The sequence below is a fragment of the Myotis myotis genome, unplaced genomic scaffold, assembly GCF_014108235.1.
Source record: "Myotis myotis isolate mMyoMyo1 unplaced genomic scaffold, mMyoMyo1.p scaffold_m19_p_2, whole genome shotgun sequence".
NCBI lineage: Eukaryota > Metazoa > Chordata > Mammalia > Chiroptera > Vespertilionidae > Myotis > Myotis myotis.
The window spans coordinates 35,600,366-35,613,479 of NW_023416324.1; the positions used below are offsets into that span (position 1 = coordinate 35,600,366).

The window sequence follows — 13,114 nt, forward strand, 5'->3', positions numbered from 1 at the left end:
AAATCTGATTCATTGGCTCTGCACTGTCCTCAGGAATTCCATCTAGTTCAGATTTGGAGTTGAAAACCCTCAGTGAAAGCCAAACTATAAAGAACTACCAGAGTCAGAATTTTTTTTTTTTAATATATTTTATTGATTTTTTACAGAGAGGAAGGGAGAGAGATAGAGAGTTAGAAACATCGATCAGCTGCCTCCTGCACATCTCCTACTGGGGATGTGCCCGCAACCCAGGTACATGCCCTTGACCGGAATCGAACCTGGGACCTTTCAGTCCGCAAGTCGACGCTCTATCCACTGAGCCAAACCGGTTTCGGCCAGAGTCAGAATATTTTTTTTTTTTTAAATTAAATCTTTATTGTTCAGATTATTACATTTGTTCCTCTCCCCCCCCCCCATAACTCCCCTCCTCTCAGTTCCCGCCCAACCCTCCGCCCTCACTCCCCACCCACTGTCCTGTCTCTTCCCGCATCTCCCACACCCCTTTCCCCCCCAAGAATAGTCAGTCCATTCCCTTTCTATGTCCCTGATTCTATTATAATCACCAGTTCATTCTGTTCATCAGATTATTTATTCACTTGATTCTTAGATTCACTTGTTGATAGATGCATATTTGTTGTTGATAATTTGTATCTTTACCTTTTTCTTCCTCTTCCTCTTCTTAAAGGATACCTTTCAGCATTTCATATAATCCTGGTTTGGTGGTGATGAACTCCTTTAGCTTTTCCTTATCTGTGAAGCTCTTTATCTGACCTTCAGTTCTGAATGATAGCTTTGCTGGATAAAGTAATCTTGGTTGTAGGTTCTTGGTATTCATCACTTTGAATATTTCTTGCCACTCCCTTCTGGCCTGCAAAGTTTCTGTTGAGAAATCAGCTGACAGTTGTATGGGTATTCCCTTGTAGGTAACTGAGTTTCTTTCTCTTGCTGTTTTTAAGATTCTCTCTTTATCTTTTGCTCTTGGCATTTTAATTATGATGTGTCTTGGTGTGGTCCTCTTTGGATTCCTTTTGTTTGGGGTTCTCCGTGCTTCTTGGACCTGTAAGTCCATTTCTTTCACCAGGTGGGGGAAGTTCTCTGTCGTTATTTCTTCAAATAGGTTTTCAATATCTTGCTCTCTTTCATCTTCTGGCACCCCTATAATTCTGATGTTGGTACGCTTGAAGCTGTCCCAGAGGCTCCTTACACTATCCTCGCATTTTTGGATTTTTTTTTCATTTTGCTTTTCCGGTTGGGTGTTTTTTGCTTCCTCGCATTTCAAATCATTGACTTGATTCTTGCGCTCCTCTGGTCTGCTGTCGGGAGTCTGTATAATATTCGTTACTTCAGTCCATGTATGCTTAATTTCTAGTTGTTTCCCCAATATAACATCGAGGGTCTCATTAGTTTTCTTGTAGATCTCATTAAGTTTATCGGCGGCTTCTAAACAGTTCTTGAGAGACCTTAAAAGTGTGGTTCTGAACTCTATATCTTCCATTGACAATTTTGTCCTGTTTCTTTGTCTCCGCATTTTGTTATGCTTCCTTGGTGCACCCCCTAGTGGTCTTTGTTCGTAGTCTTATAGTTAAACCTTGATTGTTGTAGCTAATACCAGGGAGGGTTTGACCTCCAGGCCAAGTGGCTATGAGAATCAGCTGTGTCAGCAGTGAGAGAACTTTTGTCCTCTAGGGAGGTGCTAATCTGGCGTTTGCCTGAGGCTATCGGGCAAATGCCTGTGTGCAGGGCTTGGGCGGGGCGGGTCGCACAAGATCAACAGGGTGGCCGGAGAGAGCAGTTATGGCGGCTCTCAGTCCTGTCCCCAGGGGCTCTGCCTCTCTGAGTCCCAGCACCCGCTGCAAAGCTCGGAGAGACAGCTGCACTCGCTCTGACCGAAGCCAGACAGTCCCGCTTCTCCCGTTTGAGTCTGGGTCCCTAAAGACTCGCCTGTATCTGGAGCTCAGAGTCTGCGACTCCCTCCCGATTGAAAACGCCAACCGCGCCCTCCGCCGCCAGCCCTCTCCGCGCACTCCGCACCTCAGAATTTGACTTCAGCACTGCGCCTCCTCTGAGTGTCCGTATGCGTTTCTCTTTCCTCCTAGTTGTAGGACTTCCACTCAGCCAGCGTTCCTGTGGTTCTGGGTGATGTCCGTTCCGTTTTTAGTTTCACTTTTGAAATAGTTGTTCAAGGCAGCAAACTCTGGCGTTAACCTATGCCGCCATCTTGGTTCTCCTCCAGAGTCAGAATATTAATGTAGCTATTGAATTTGCTCAGAATATAAGGTCATGATTTGGAAGCAATAAATTATATTTTAAACATAGAATTCTCTTTTATTTTCAGGAGACGAAATATTGAGATATAGATTTCTCACAGTAACCACGATTAATATTTCTGGGAAGGCAGAAGTATAAAAAATAAATCTAGATAATAATGACAAGAAAAAAGGAAAATATATATTAATGACAACAATTTAGTTTGAAATATTTAAAGATATTGATAGTTTTAGTGATAAAAACATAACTCACTCCAGAGGCCAAAGTTGGAAAACAATTCTAATTCTGGTGGTGCAAAAATAGTTTTTAAAAAAAATATATTTTATTGATTTCAGAGAGGAAGGGAGAGGGAGAGAGAGAAACTTCAATGATGAGAGAGAATCATTGATCGGCTGCCTCTTACACGCCCCTACTGGGGATGGAACCCGCAACCCAGGCATATGCCCTTGACCAGAATCAAACCCTGGACCCTTCAGTCCGCAGGCCGATGCTCTATCCACTGAGTCAGTACCAGCTAGGGCCAAATATAGTTTTAAAATGAGGTTGTAGTTTGGTTTTAAACAAGGTCATTTTAAGGTACCTATTACACATGATCTCATTTGCTTAGTTTCTCATTTAGCTAACGTTGATAGAGCAACTGCTACATGCTTAGGCTCCTCAGAGAGGTGGGGAGAAGGCAGACATACTTTTTTTCAAAATGTCGTAGAAGCCCATAGGAAGGAATTTTTTGTTTTATTGTTTTGTTAATCCTTACCCCAGGCTATTTTCCTCATGGGGGTATTTGTCCATTGATTTTTTTTTTTTTTCCAGAGAGAGAGAGCCAGAGAGAAACATCAATTAGCTACCTCCTGCACATGCCCAACCTGGCTGGGGATTGAACCTGCAACCCAGGCTCATGCTCTTGACTGGGAATTGATCCCAAGACCCTTCAGTGTGTGGGCCCAGGACCAATGCTCTGGCCAACACTATAACCACTGAACCACACCAGCTAGGGCATTATGTTGAAAACCTAAATTTGAATTGGAATTACTAGGATTGCCCAGAAAAAGGATAAAGGAAAGGCATTCCAGACCTGTACAGAGATTTGAAAATATGAGGTTTAGTGAGTGGCTGTGCTGTGTGGGTGGAGAGTAGATTCTTGTTTGTATTTGGGTAGAGGGCAGAGATCAGTGTGTATAGGAAACAGTGGATTGGATCATGATTTTGAAATAATTCAAATGCTATGCTCAGGAGTTTGGAACTTACCCTACAGAGTATAAGTTTTAGCAAAAGTTTATGTGATTATATTATGTTTTAGATAAATCAGTCTGGCATTATTTTGAGTTGAATGGTAGAGACCAAAAGCCAGGGATCCTTAGGGAGGCAGCTACAGTAGTATGGATAATAAATGTTTAGTGCTGTTCTGGCCAGTGTGTCTAAGTGGTTATAGTGTTGGCCCACGCACCAAGGGGTTGAGGGCTCCATTCCCGGTCAAGGGCACGTATCTGGGTTGCAGGTTGGGTTCCCAGCCCAGTCTGGGCATGTGCAGGAGGCAACCCATTGGTGTGTCTCTTTCACATCAGTGTTTTTTTCTTTTTCCTCCCCACCTCCTCTTTCGATCTCTCTAAAAATGAATGGAAAAAATACCCTTGGGGGATGTTTAACAAAAGAAAAAAAAAGAAATGTTTAGTGCTGCAACAGGAACTCTGAAAATGAAGAGGAGAGGTCATATTTAAGAACTATGATCAGTTGCATTTAATTTACAATTAACTTTTCTTCCCTTTAATTTAGAACAATTTTGAATATGCATTAACTTTTCTTCCCTTTAATTTAGATCAATTTTAAATGAAACTTATTTTAAAAATCTAACTTTGTTTGGTTTTTCCACTTTTAAATTAGGTATAACTTACATACAGTAGAAGTCACCCTTTTTTAGTGCACAGTTCTGCAAATTTTGACAAACATATACAGTCATATAACTACCACCATAATCAAGATATAGAACAGTTTCATCACCCCCCAAAATTCCTGGTTCACTTAATAGCTGACCTTTCTCCCTACACTCCAGCCTGTGGCAACAACTGATCTGTTTTCTGCCCAGATAGTTTTCTCTTTCCAGAATATCCTGGGAATAGGATCAAAAGGCCTTTCTTTCGCTTAACATACTACACTTGAGATTCATCCATGTTATTGTGTGTCTAAGTAAATTGTTTCTTTTATTGCTGATTGGTATTCCATTTGTATGGATGTACCACGGTTTGTTCATTCCTGGGTTGAGGCATATTTGGATTGCTCTGTGTGTTTTTTTGTGTGGAAAATTATCTGATTAGCTTGGAAGTTTAACTCAACAAGTAAAAAGCCTAAATGATACAAGAAGTTAAAAGTTAGAAGTAAAAATGGTCCACAAAATGATTACAACTGTATGTGTGTAAACAAGGACTTGAAGAGCAATGCAAAAAAATGAATCTAGGAAACTTGTTGGAATGGTGTGATTGTAGGTGGTTGGCTTTTTCAATTTCTAACTTTCTGCTTTAACTAGAACCCTTTTTTTGACATAACTTCATACAGGAAAAATTACAAGAATGATCCAAGGAACTCCCATATACCTTGTATTCAGATTCACCAATTGTTTATATTTTGCCCCATTTGCTTTATCATTTTGTCTCTCTATATATTCATAGATATATGCATATTTTAATGAAATATTTAAGAAAATTGGAGACATTATGCTCCTTTATAAACATTTCAGTGGGCATTTCTAAAAACTGTATAAGGACATTCTCTTATTTAACCACAGTATAGTTAATAAAATCAGGAAATTTAACATTTATACATAATCCAAAGAACATATTCACAGTTTGATAACTGTCCTAATAATATCTTTATAAAAGACACTTTTTATCCTCTTTGGCCAGAATCCATTCCAGGATCCTGAATGCATTTATCTGTCATGTCTCTTTAGTTTCCTTTAATCTGAAGTAATCTTTCAGCCTTTCTTTCTTTGTATTTCTTGACCTTGATTCTTTTTTATAATTTATTGTTGAAAGTATAACATTGACCTTGCTTTTTTTGAAGACTATAAATACATTCCTTTTTTTGTTTAATCTTTTTTTAAAATTGATTTTAGAGAGGAAGGGAGAGGGAGAGAGAGAGAAACATCAATGATGAGAGGGAATCATTGATCAGCTGCCTCCTGCATGCCCCCTACTGGGGATTGAGCCCACAACCCGGGCATGTGCCCTTGACTGGAATTGAACCATGACCTGGTTCATAGGTTGACGCTCAACCACTGAGCCATGTCAGTCAGGCTATAAGTACATTCTTTAAGAATAGAATGTCGCCGAAACCGGTTTGGTTCAGTGGATGGAGTGTCGGCCTGCGGACTGAAAGGTCCCAGGTTCGATTCCGGTCAAGGGCATGCACCTGGGTTGCAGGCACATCCCCAGTGGGAGATGTGCAGGAGGCAGCTGATCAATGTTTCTCTCTCATCGATGTTTCTAACTCTCTATCTCTCTCCCTTCCTCTCTGTAAAAAATCAATAAAATATATTTTTTAAAAAAAGAATAGAATGTCCCTCAATTTGCATTTATCTGATATCCCCTCATAATTAGATTCAGGTTATACATTATTTTTTTTGCAGGAATACCACTGAGGTTGTGTCCTTCTTAGCATATCATGTCTGGAGGCACATGATGTTGGTTGCCCTATATCGGTGATTTTTTAACTTTGTTCACTTGGTTAAGGTGCTATCTGCCATGTTTTCCTCTGAAAAGTGACTGTGTTTCTCTTGTAGTTTTTAAGTAATTTGTGTTGAGATGTTTGAGATTATATAAATATCCTATTCCTCCTCAAACTTTTACCTATTACCCATTCATTTTAGCATCCTTTGATGATTTTTTTTCTAATGTCATCATTCTTTATATTTATTAAGTGGCATTCTGCTGTAAGGAAGAGTTTCTCTTCTCCCCCACTTTAAAATTTATTTCTGTCTATTTATATGTTGATTAATATATCAGTATGAACTCATGAATTCTTATTTCATTTAGAGGGTTATAATTCATTATTATCATTTCTTTCGATATTTGAAATGTCCTGCTTTGACCAGTGGTAGTTCCTTCTAGCTGACTCATGTCTCATGCTTCCTTTTAGTACTTATTTTCTAGCTCGAGAAGATATTCCAGGCTTATCCTGCACTTTCTATGCACCAGCCCTACGATCAGCCATTTCTCCAAGGAGCCCTGGTTCTTTCAGTGGAGAATGGTATTTCGCAACCACAGTGTAGCTGCTAGCTGAGTGCTTGTTTTTTTATTACTTGTTCTCAGTGGACACACACACACACACACACACACACACAATTTTAGTTTCATTTTAAAAGATATTTAAGGACTACATGCAAAAATCTTATATCTGTCTCCATAGTAATGTAGCCTCCCCCCCCCCCCCCCAGTTAGTTAGCAGTTAGAATGAAGAAATTATATAAAAACTACTTAACTGTCATCTGTCTATAATATCTTTTTAAAATTTTATTGACTGGAATGATCAGAAAGGCAGTGTTGATCAGTGGAAAGAGCACCCTATCAACCTTTCCTCACACTGCCTGCTTTGGGCATGTTAACGTAACCCTTCCCTGGTTAGAAAGCAGTGATAACATGCAGGGATTAGAAAACGAACACATGAAAAATACACATTGTAGTTGCTCAATTAACTATTGATTTCTGATCTCCCTGTGCATTTTTCTTTCTTCTTTCCCATTTCTCTGGTTTTTGTCACTGGTCAAAAGGTTGAAAATTGTTGTATTACTAAATTATAAATATTATCTAGGGGTTTGAGAAAAGTGAACTTTAATTTTTAGTTCAGAATGGGGAGCATATGTAACTCATTGAAACCCACAGTTTGGCTCTTTGGATTGGATTTCTGTTTGTGATGGGATCACATGCCTGCTCTGAGGTCAAGGGGAGTTGCTGATTGCAGATGAACCTTACTCTCTAGACCTCATGTGCGTTGCCCAGTCATCTGTAATTAGAACAAACTGATTACTGGTAAAATGTGAGATTTAGAGATGGAGATATGATCAAAGTGTAGGGTTCTATATTCTTCCTAAACACTAAGAAAAATAGCAACCACTTAAAAAAATTTTAACAGCTTTATTGAGACATAATTCACATGCTACACAATTCATCCATTTTAAGTGTACATTCAGTGGTTTTTAGTGTATCAGAGTTGTGCAGTCATCGCCACAAACAATTTTAGAACATTTTCATCACCCCAGAAAGAAACCATGTACCCATTAGCAGTTACTCCCCAGCTCCTGTCCTTGCAGGTGCTGGCAACCACTAATCTACTTTCTGTCTCTATGGATTTGCCTATTCTGGACATTTCATATAAATGAAATCATAAAAAGTGTGGCCTTTTGTGACTGCTGCTTTCATTTAGCATAATGTATTTGAGGTCTATCCATGTTATAGGAATAAATGTAATTCAGGCATACCTCAGATTTTGCAGGTTCAGTTCCAGACCTCTACAATAAAGTGGTTATCATTAAAATAAGACAAAAATTAAGCTTGCCACATAGTTTGACTTTTCCTCTTACAAACTATTTCTCTGTAGCATGAGATGCTGTTTGATAGCATTTTACCCACAGTAGAACTTTCAAAATTTGGAGTCAGTTTTCCTAAACCCTGCCACTGCTTTAAACTAAGTTTACGAAATATTCTAAATCCTTTCTTGCATTTCAACAGTCTTTACAGCATTTTTACCAGGAGTAGATTCCATCGCAAGAAACACCTTTCTTTGCTCATTCATAAGAAACAACTCCTCATCAATTAGTTTTATCATGAGATTTCAGTAATTCCATCATAAGCTTCAGGCTCCGTTTCTAATTCTATGTCTCTTGCTATTTCTACCACATCTGCTGTTACTTCTTCCACTGAAGTCTTGAACCCTTCAAAGTCATCTGTAACGGTTCAATCAGCTTCTTTCAAACTATTGTTAATGTAGATATTTTGACCTCTTTTCATGAATCACAAATGGCATCTAGAATGGTGAATTCTTTCCAGAGGGTTTTCTGTTTCCTTTGCCCAGATCCATCAAAGTAATCTCTTATCTATGGCAGATATAACCTTACATAATGCATTTCTTAAATAATAAGACTTGAAAGTTGAAATTGCTTCTTTATTCAAGGGTTACAGAATGGATATTGTGTCAGAAGGCATGAAAACATTAATTTTACTGTACATTTCCATCAGAGCTCCTGGATGACCAGGTGTATTGTTAATGAGCAGTAATATTTTGAAAGGAATTTTTATCTGTGCAGTATGTCTCTATAGTAGGCTTACCATATTCAGTAAACCATGTTGTATAAAGATGTGCTGTCATCCAGGCTTTGTTGTTCCATTTATAGAGGACTGTAAATATTTCTCTCTTCTCCGTGTCCAGCGCAGGTAGAGAGTGGTCCGATTCCTGAGTAGGGGCGGCTGGGGATTGAGAAAATGAAAGAAAGAGACAGACACAGAGATGGAAGGAAAAAGCTGGGGCCTGGTGGGCCCACTGTCCTCTGATGGAGAGACAGGGACCCAGAGCCAATAGAGCGTGTTTATTTTATACAGCAAAAAACAGGAAGTTTTATGAAAAGTCAAGACAAAGGAGATTATTTGCATTCTTGGGTGGACCCAAATCATATTCATTCCTGGTGCTTGGCTGGATTTAAAGAACAAAACCTACCCCCTGACACCTGGGCTGAAGGTCAAGCTAACAACACTCCTGCCTCTGGCAAAGTGTGTTTCCAGGATGTGGTTTTGCCAACGCCACTGGGTTCAGCTGACAATAATTAAAGAAATGCCCATGTGCCTTCTCAGGTGCTCTCTACAGAGGACAGTCAAAGTAGATGTAGCATAATTCTTTTAAATATATTTTATTGATTTTTATAGAGAGTTAGAAACATTGATGAGAGAGAAACATTGATCAGCTGCCTCCTGCATGCTCCACACTGGTGATTGAGCCTACAACCCGTGCATGTGCCCTTGACTGGAATCAAACCCAGGACCCTTCAGTCCACAGGCTGATGCTGTATCCACTGAGCCAAACCAGCTAGGGCTAAAGCATAATTCTTAAGGGCCCTAGGATTTTCGGAATGATAAATGATCATTGGCTTCAACAAAGTCATCCAGCTACATTGGTTCCTAACAAGAGAGTGAGCCTGTCTTTTGAAACCAGGCATTGACTTCTCTCTAGTTAATGATGCCTAGATGGCATCTTTTTCCAATATAAGGCTGTTTCGTCTACATTGAAATCTGTTGGTTAGTAAATAGCCACCTTCGCTAGTTAGTTTAGCTTCTGGATAACTTGCTATAGCTTCTACATTAGCATTTGCTGCTTCACCTTGTACTTTTATATTATGGAGATAGCTTCTTTCCTTAAACATCATGAACCAACTCCTGCTAACTTCCATTGTTCAATTTTTTAAATGGAATTTACTGGCGGTGACATTGGTTAATTCAATTACATAGGTTTCAGGTGTACAATTCGATGATACATCATCTGTATATTGTTGTGTACACCATGCCAAGTCAAGTCTCATTCCATCACCATTTATCCCCCTTACACCCTCTTATACCTCCTCCTAACTTCCCTTTAACTTCCAAGTTTTCTTCTGCAGCTTCCTCACTTCTCTCAGCCTTCATAGAACTGAAGATTTGGGGCCTGGCTCTGGATTAGGCTTTGGCTTAAGGAATGTTGTGGCTAGTTTGATCTTCTATCCAGACCATTAAAACTTTCTCCATTTCAGCAGTAAGGCTATTTTGCTTTCTTATAATTCGTGTGTTCACTGGAGTAGCACTTTTAATTTCCTTCAAGAATTTTTTCTTTGCATTCACAAGTTGGCTGTATGGCTAAAGAGGCCTGTCTTGGCTGTCAGCATGCCTTCCTCACTAAGCTTAATCATTTCTAGCTTTTGATTTAAAGTGAGAGATATGTGACTCTTCCTTTCACATGAACACTTAGAGGCCATTGTAGGGTTATTGATTGGCTAATTTCAATACTATTGTGTCTCTGGGACTAGGAAGGCCCACAGAAAGGAAGAGGGGGTTATGGCTGGTCAGTAGGTGTTCATGGTGTCCCAAAACAAGTACAAAAGCAACATCAAAGATCACTGTTAACAAATCACCATAACAAATCTATATATATTCTCTCTCTCTCTATATATAAAAGGCTAATATGCAAAGTGTCTCCTTGGGAGTTTGACCGGGAGTTTGATCGCTTGCTATGATGTGCACTGACCACCTGGGGGCGGCACAGACGTAGGAAGGCTCCAGCAGGCAGCCGGCAGCCGGCAGCCAGCACCAGGAAGGCCCCAATCAGCCCTGATAGCCAGCCAGGCTTAGGGACCCTACCCATGCAGGAATTTCGTGCACCGGGCCTCTAGTGTAATAATAATAATAATAATAATAATAAAGTTTGAAATATTATGAGAATTACCAAAATGTCGTATAGAAACACAAAGTGAACAAATGCTGTTGGGAAAATGGTGCTGGTAGACTTGCTCTACCTTTTTTATTTTAGCTCTCAGTTGGTGCAAAGTGGTATTTCATTGTGGTTTTGATTTGCATTCTCCTAATGGCTACTGATATTGAGCATCTATTTATGTGTTAACTGGCCATTTGTATATCTTTGGAGAAATATCTATTCAGATCTCAGCCATTTTATTTATTCTCACCTGAGGATACTTTTTTCATTGATTTTTAGAGAGAGTGAATGAGGGGAGGGTTCCCTGTCTCCCTCACATGCCCAAACTGGGGGGCTGGAGATCGAACCTACAACCCAGATACATGCCCTTGACCAGGAATTGAACCCGTGACCCTTTGGTCTGAGGGCCAATGTTCTAACCACTGAGAACACTGGCCATTTTTAAATTGCATTGTCTTTTTATTATTCAGTTGTAATGGTTCTTTTAACAACCACTTTTTGAGAGCCTAGTGTGGACCAGGACCTTGCTAGGTGCTTCACATGTACTTCTTTGTTTAATCTTCATAAAAGCCCCAAATGGTAGGTTTATATCTTTTTTTTTTTTTTTTTTTTTTTTTTTACACTTGTAGGGTGCTTGTGCACAGGAAGGCCACATGTTTTGTGACCCTTGTCACAGTGACCCCAGTTCCTGTTGGGTGTGTTGTAAACAGAGGAGCCATTTCTTCAGGCGCCCTGCTCTGAGCACACCCCCTAGGTTTATATCTTATTTACAGATGAGGAAATTCATGATCAGAGTTAAAACAACTTACCTAAGAGAGTTTCAAGTGGTAGCAGTCAAGATTCTAACCTTTATATGAGTTTAAAGTTCCTGTTTTGTTGGCTATTCTGTGCTTCTGATCTTTGACATTGTTGAAACAGTGCCCGTATTCTAGGGCTTAGAATGAAAATTTTCAGGAAGCATAGAGGGAATTCATACACCAAATAATCTTCAAAGTCCCTTCCAATATTTTATGTACTGTATTTATCTCAGGAAACTTGTGTATAAACCAAATTAAAAGACAACCAGAATTTAGTTACTGCTAAAAGAACTTCGTATAGAATGAAATCATGAGGAGCATTCTTCTGTAATATGAGTAATATCTTTTCTGAGTTTGTTTAAATTATTATATTCAGTGTCAGGGCACATATCAATAAATTGTAAGGTATAGGGATTTTCAAAAAATATTGATAAAACATTTTATATATTAACTCTTTTTCTAAGCTGGTTGAAAAGATGGTTAATCATTAGCTTGATATGCTTTTCAAAACAAGATAAAGAGATATCTGTGACCTGTTGGAACTTGTTGTCTGGACTCTGCCCCACAAAGAATCAAGATACTTTTTAGATATAGCTTTGGCCCAGCACCGCTCTGCCCCTCTTCCTTTCACTCCGTCGCTAGTGAGTGATACAGAAAGTCAAGGCACCGTTATGACTCAGGTGAGAAATCCGAAACAAGAGAAAATGGTGTTGCAGATGACCTGGATGCTCCCAAGTCAAAAAAAAAGCTAAAATGAAAGAGAAGCTAAATGGAGACACTGAAGAAGGACATAACAGACTTTCAAATGAATTTTCCAAGTCTCATAAGAAGAAAAGATCTGTCAAATGGAGATATTGATGAATATGAAAAAAATCAAAGCGAGTGTCATCCTTTGATAGTTCTACTCATAAGTCAAGTGATAATAAACTAGAGGAGGATGTCCAGTGTTTACATCCCCATTGCACAGTTACAGAGAGAAATTACCTGAAAAGGCTTCAGAGAAGGTAGTTTTAAAGTTTTGGTGGCAACCAGTGTGGCTGCCCATGGTTTGTTCACTCCTGAGGCTGACTTGGTGATTCAGAGTTCTCCTCCACAGGATGTTAACTCCTATGTTCATTGCTCTGGACGCACAGGTGGAGCTGGCCAGACAGGGATTTGCATATGTTTTTATCAACCAAGAGAAAGAGGTCAACTAAGATACATGGAACAAAAAGTAGGAATTACTTTTAAACATGTAGGTGTTCCTTCTACAGTGGATTTAGTTAAATCTAAAACCATGGATGCCATTAGGTCTCTGGCTTCAGTTTCTTATACTGTTGTTGACTTTTTTCCAACCATCAGCTCAGAGATAAGAGAAAGGGGCTGTGGATGCAGTGGCTGCAGCATTAGTCCATATCTCCAGTGCCTTGAGTTTTAAACTACGATCTTTGATTACCTCTGATAAGGGGTTTGTGACCATGACTCTGGAAAGCCCAGAAGAAATACAGGGTGTTAGCTGCGCTTGGAAAGAACTTAACAAAAAGCTGAGTAGTAATGCTTTGTCCCAAATTACCAGAATGTGTCTTCTAAAAGGAAATATAGGTGTTTGCTTTGATGTTCCCACAACTGAGTCAGAAAGGTTACAGGCAGAG

General features: G+C 39.4%; 1 protein-coding gene and 1 non-coding gene across 4 annotated transcripts in view; one reads left to right on the plus strand and one right to left on the minus strand.

Moving 5' to 3' along the window:
- Positions 1-13,114, plus strand: part of SCP2 (sterol carrier protein 2) — a 111,067-nt gene that overhangs the window by 69,965 nt on the left and 27,988 nt on the right. The gene's annotated exons all lie outside the window — the stretch shown is intronic.
- Positions 11,308-11,436, minus strand: LOC118678045. The gene has a single exon (XR_004974721.1). It is a non-coding gene; the product is annotated as a small nucleolar RNA SNORA11 (small nucleolar RNA).